Raw genomic sequence first — 6,310 nt, forward strand, 5'->3', positions numbered from 1 at the left:
ATGGAGATGTATCCTTATTACCACAATCTGATTTTAGAACATTTCCATCACCCCTAAAAAGAAACTTCCTGCCCATTAGCAGTCACTCCCCACATCTGCTCCAGCCCTAGGGAACTACTACCAGTCTACTTTTTTGCCTCTATGATGTTCTTTTTTTCGGACATTTCATGCAAATAAAAATGTGCAGTCAGTGGTATTTTGTGTCTGGCTTGCTTCACTGAGCATCATGGTTTTGAGGTTCTCCCACTTTTTCGCATGGCTTAGTACCTCATTCCTTTTTGTTGTCAAGTAGTGTTCCATTGCATGGATACACAACATTTTGTTCTCCATTTATCAGTTCTTGGACACTTGGGTTGTTTCCACTCTTTGGCTACTATGAATAATGCTGCTACGACCACTGTGTACAAGTCTTTGGGTGGGTATATGTTTTCCTTTCTTTTGGGTAGAGAGCTAGAAGTGGACTTGCCAGTCACATGAAAGTCTGTATTTCATTTTTTGAAACACTGCTAAACTGCTTTCCAAAGTGGCTACACCATTTGACATTCCCACCAGCCCTGTATGAGGGCTCGGATCTGTCCACATCCTCAACATGCTGTTGTCTGCCTTTCCCATCAGAACCACCCGAGTAAGTAAGAAATGGTATCTCACTGTGGTTTTGTCATTTTGACAGTGTGCATTTTCCTAATGACTAATGATGTTGAGCATCTTTTCATGTGCCTATTGGCCATTTGTACATCTTCTTGGGAAAAATATCTATTAAAATCATTTGCCTTGGGGCGCCTGGGTGGCTCAGTCGGTTAAGTGTCTGCCTTTGGCTCAGGTCATGATCCCAGGGTCCTGGGATCGAGCCCAGCATTGGACTCCTTGCTCAGCAGGGAGCCTGCTTCTCCCTATGCCCCTCCCCCTGCTCGTATGCGCTCTCTCTCTCTCTCTCTCACAAACAGGCGTGCTCTCTCTCTTTCTCAAATAAATACATAAAATCTTAAAAAAATCATTTGCCTTTTTAAAGAATTGAGGTATAATTGACATCCAACATTATATTAGTTTCAGGTGTACTATATACTTTTGTCCTTTTTTAGCAGAAATTTTTATTGAGGTAATAGTAGCTTCATAGGCTTGTGTAAGAAAAGACCCTTTGTACACTTGCCCAGTTTCTCCCAAAGGTAACATTTTATAGAATATCACAACCAGGATGTTAACATTGATACAATCTACCAATCTGACTCAGATTTCTTATTTTATTTGTACCTGTATGTGTGTGTGTGTGCGTGCGCACGCGTGTGTGTATGTACTTAGTTCTATGCACTTTTATCACCTGTGCAGGTTTGGGGACCCACCACCACAGTCAAAATCTGAACGGTTTCATCCCTGCAAGGATGTCTAGTGTGGTTCCTTATAACCATATCCAGCTACCTGCCCCCACCATTCCTAACCTCCGGCGATTGCTAATCTGCACTCCATTTCCATAATTTTGTTATTTCAAGAGTGTTACATAATGGAATCACGGAGTATGTGACCTTTGGAGATTGGCCTTTTTTCACTTAATGTAATTCTCTGGAAGATCATCCAAGCTGCTGCATGGATCAATGGTCCATGTGTTTTTATTCCTGATTAGTAGCCCGTGGTACAGATGTATTATAGTTAGTTTAGCCATTCCCCTGGTGAAGGGCATTGAGCTGTTTTGTCTTTGACTGTTGTGAAGAAAGCCTCTATGAACATTTATGTACAGATATTTGTGTGACTTGAGTTTTCATTGCTCCAACATAAATGCCCAAGAGTGCAGTTGCTGGGTCATTGGTAACTGCATATTTACTTTTGTAAGAAACTGCCAAACTGTTTCCCAGGGTGGCTGTACCATTTTATTCCCACCGGCAGTGTATGAGTGCTACGATTTCTCTGCATCTTCACCAGCATTTGGTGTTGTCACTATTTTTAATTTTAGGCATTCTGATAGGTTTATAATGATAGCTCATTGTGGTTTTAATTTGCATTTTCCTGATTGTTAATGATGTTGAACATCTTTTCATGTGCTTTCTTGAAACCTGTATATCCCCTTCAGTGAAATATCACTTTCAGGGGCTCCTGGGTGGCTCAGTCGTTAAGCGTCTGCCTTCGGCTCAGGTCAAGATCCCAGGGTCCTGGTATCGAGCCCTGCATTGGGCTCCCTGTTCTTTGGGAAGCCTGCTTCTCCCTCTCCCACTCCCCCTGCTTGTGTTCTCTCTCTCGCTGTGTCTCTCTCTGTCAAATAAATAAATAAAATCTTAAAAGAAAAATCACTTCATGTCTTTTGCTGATTTTCTAATTGGGCTACTTATCTTTTTGCCATTAAGTTTTGAAGGTTATTTATATACTCTGGATACAAGTTCCTTATCAGTTACATGATTTGCAAATATTTTCTCCCAGCATATGGGTTGTCTTTTCATTTTCTCGATAGTATCTTTTGATGTACAAAAGGTTTTAATTATGATTAAGTCAAATTTATCAATTTTTAAAAATTGCATGTGTTTCTGGTGTCATATGTAAGAAATCATTGCCTAACCCAAGATCATGAAGATTTATTCCCATTCCTTCTAGGATTTTTATTTATTTATTTATTTATTTTTAAGATTTTATTTATTTGTTTGACAGAGAGAGAGCAAGAAAGGGAACACAAGCAGGGGGAGTGGGAGAGGGAGAAGCAGGCTTCCCGTGGAGCAGAGAGCCCAGTGCAGGGCTCGATCCCAGGACCCTGGGATCATGACCTGAGCTGAAGGCAGACACTTAATGACTGAGCCTCCTAGGCACCCCCTTTCTAAAAGGATTTTTATAGTTTTAGCTCTTACATGTTGTTCTATGATAATTTTGAGTGAATGTTTTTTGTAGGGTGTGAGGTGTTTTTTATTTGTGAATATCCAGTTGTCCCAGCACTATTTGTTGGAAAGGTTATTTCTTTCTTACAGCATTTTGTTGGCACACTTATTGAAAACCAGTTGACCATAAATGTAAGCATTTATTTCTGGGCTCTCAATTCTTTTTCATTGATCCACATGTCTGTCCATATGCTAGTACCATACCATCTTGATTACCATAGTATATCTTCTTATTTTGGTAACTACACAGTTACAATCCCCTATAAATTCAGGTTCTAATTTAGAACTTTTTGATTCCAGGGCATTCTTGCTCCCAGCCTGTCCCTTCCCCCTTCTCTTTGCACTCTCAGCTCTGTTTCCTAGTGCTAGAAGTCTCCTGTACACATGTTCAGATGCCCCAATCCTCAGACATAGTACTGGGGTTCTGTTTCTGTGCTGCCTTTCAGCTGGGGAACACCCTCAGCTCCTAGAGGGCTCTCTCTAGTTCTCCCACATGGGCTTGCACATCTTAGAGCCCACCGTGATGCACTGAAATCTCTCTGACCTTCCTTTCTGCGATATCTTTCTTTTGCCTTTCTCTTCGCCTTCAGCTGGAAGAAAGCTCTGCTTGGAAGGGCTCATATGATCACACATGGTTTACCCAAATAATCTAGGATAATCTTCCCATTTTGAGGTCAACTGACTAGTAACCTTAATTACATCCTCAAAGTCCCTTTTTCTATGTAATGTAACATATTCACAGCTTCTGGTGATTAGGAGGTGGACATCTTTGGAAGGCCATTATTCAGTCTACCACATGGCGGTTAGAATTATTAAGTTAGTGTTGTGGTTTTTGATTGTCTGGAAATAAGTTTAGTTCACCTTCACTTTTTTTTTTTTTTTTAAAGATTTTTATTTATTCATTTGAGACACAGGGATACAGACAGAGAGCATGAGGAGGGAGAGAGGCAGAGGGAGAGGGAGAGGCAGGCTCCCCGCTGAGCAGGGAGCCCGATGCGGGGCTCGATCCCAGGACGCTGGGATCATGACCTGAGCCGAAGGCAGACGCTTAACCATCTGAGCCACCCAGGCGCCCCAGTTCACCTTCACTTTTGAAGATTATTGTCACTGGCTATAGAACTCTAGGTCAACAGTTATTTTTGTTTTGTATTCAAAGAGGTATCATTCCATTGTCTTCTAGCTTCCATCATTTCACTAAGAAGTCAGCTGTTAATCTCATTGTTACACTTGAAGACAATGTGCTTTCTTTTCCATTGGCTTCTTTTTTAGTATTCTTTTTGTCTTTAGTTTCCAGCAGTTTTATTTTGTTATGCCTGTGTGTGATTTTCTTTGCGTTTATTCTGCTTTGGCTTCTGAAATCTGTGAGATGATGTTACATATTAGTTTTGGAAAATTCTCTTTTGTTAACTCTTCAAATATTTCTTCCTTACCATTCTCACTTTTCTCTTATGGAATTTGAATTACACACATATTAAACTTTTTCAATATATCCTACATATTTCTCTGTCCCCCCCATTCCTGTTTTCCTTTGTGCTTTAAAATTTGCATATTTCCTGTTGACCTATTTTTCAGTTCACCAATTCTTTCTTGTACTATATATTGTTCATAAACCCATGGACTGAGTTTTAATTTTGGAGATTGTACTTTCCATTTTAGAGTTTCATTTGAATTTTTTTTTTTTTAAGATTTCTCTTCTGTGGTAAAATCCTCTATTAGTTTCTTTTTCTCCATCTTTTCCTCTATTTTCTTGAACATATTATAGTTATTTTAAAATTCTTGTCTGCTATGGGTCTGTTGCTAGTACATATATTTCTTCCTTAAGGACTCCATAGGGTTCTTTTCCTTGGCATGCCTTGTAATTTTTAAATGAATGGAGTGTGTATGTGTTTAAAATATTATCTTCTTCCAGAGAGAATTCACCCTTTTCCTTGCTAAGCAGATACAGATAGAGGGGGGGCTGGTTACGTTAGTTCACTAAGGGGCTGAAGCAGACTGTAGTCTGGATTGAAGTTTTGGCATAGCTCAGTTTACATTTGGTTCACCCTCTTCACATGCTGATGTCCCCTAAGGCTCTCAGCTCAGAACTTGATGTGTGTGCAGGAGCTCCTCCCCCTGGGTAAATCACGAACTCCAATCCTTGTCTAATCGTTATACTGAGGTTGCCAAAGGCTTTACTTTACTTTTCTGAGGGTTTCAGCCCATCCTTTCTTCCTCCCATCCTTTGCAGTGTCTCGAAGATAAAATTTCCCCATTTGAGGCCTTCCAAGTATGTCACTCAAGCTGTATAAAACTGCCAAAAGTCTGTTGGTTTCTCCATCAACCAGGAGCAGTTCTCTCATCAGGCAAAGACTGGATTTTCAGCTTCTGCTCATATCCAGGAATTGGGTTAACCAATCTCCTTTGGGGAAAGTTAGGCTGCAGAAGGTCAGCTCACTGCTTCATGGGTCTTCCCTCTGAAATTTTATTACTTTCTTTCCCTCTTGCTTCAGCAACTACGTGATGCCTTTAAACGGACAATGTTTATGTTTTACATAGCTTTTCTAGGTTCCTGGCAAAATCATTGGTCTGAGTTAACAACTCCATCCTACTTAGAAGCATAATGTCAGTGCTGGAGGCGGTATTTTTGATATACATCATTTTAAATGCTTGTACTGAGACATTTTTAGGATATGTAGTGTGCTCTGTTGCCAGAAATGGAAGGTCTAAATGCACTTTTTTCTTGATAATTGATATGTTTTCTATTAAAACATGTTGTCTCTATTGTATGTATATATTTAATTCTGATATGAAATACAATATTTAGACATGGAGCACTTATCTAATTACTTTTCCAAATTATATTTATACCTTTTAAAATATTTAAGTACAATAAATAGAACAAATTGAAAGTGATGAGCTGAAAAGACACCAGGATTTGCAATAACTGTCACAGATGGTAGACAATTCTTGTCAATGTGCCACTTACTTTGCACTTCTAAGTTATCAAAACAATCCCCATTGAGAGTATAAAGGAAATGTGAACAAATTGCAAATAAAACTACAATTTTTTTTTGCAAGAGAAGCTATCTATATTTTTTTCATCTACAATAAATGGGATAAATGTTAAGAAGTTCATAACTTTATCTTGAATCATTAAGAGTAGCCAACTACATTTAACATTTTTCTAAATGCTTTGGTTAGTCACATTCCTAACATAATTAAGTATAAAACAGCATAAGAATCTAATTCCATTTATAATTGAATGCCCGAAACAGATGATTTTGGAGTTCCACTTTTGGACAAATACAACATGAATTAGATCATTAAGCTTTCTCTTGTGAATGACTGTGTTTCTGCCTTTTAAAATGTTTTGATATCTGCATGTTTCAGATAGCAGTTATCTGATTAACCTTAGCATTTTCCTAAAACTGTCTATTTTTAGCTGGTCCTTCTCTTGCCGTTGGAGATTTGCCATGTGCAGT

Source organism: Leptonychotes weddellii, chromosome 2 (assembly GCF_054177405.1).
Source record: "Leptonychotes weddellii isolate Sample4059 chromosome 2, ASM5417740v2, whole genome shotgun sequence".
In the NCBI taxonomy this organism is placed as follows: domain Eukaryota; kingdom Metazoa; phylum Chordata; class Mammalia; order Carnivora; family Phocidae; genus Leptonychotes; species Leptonychotes weddellii.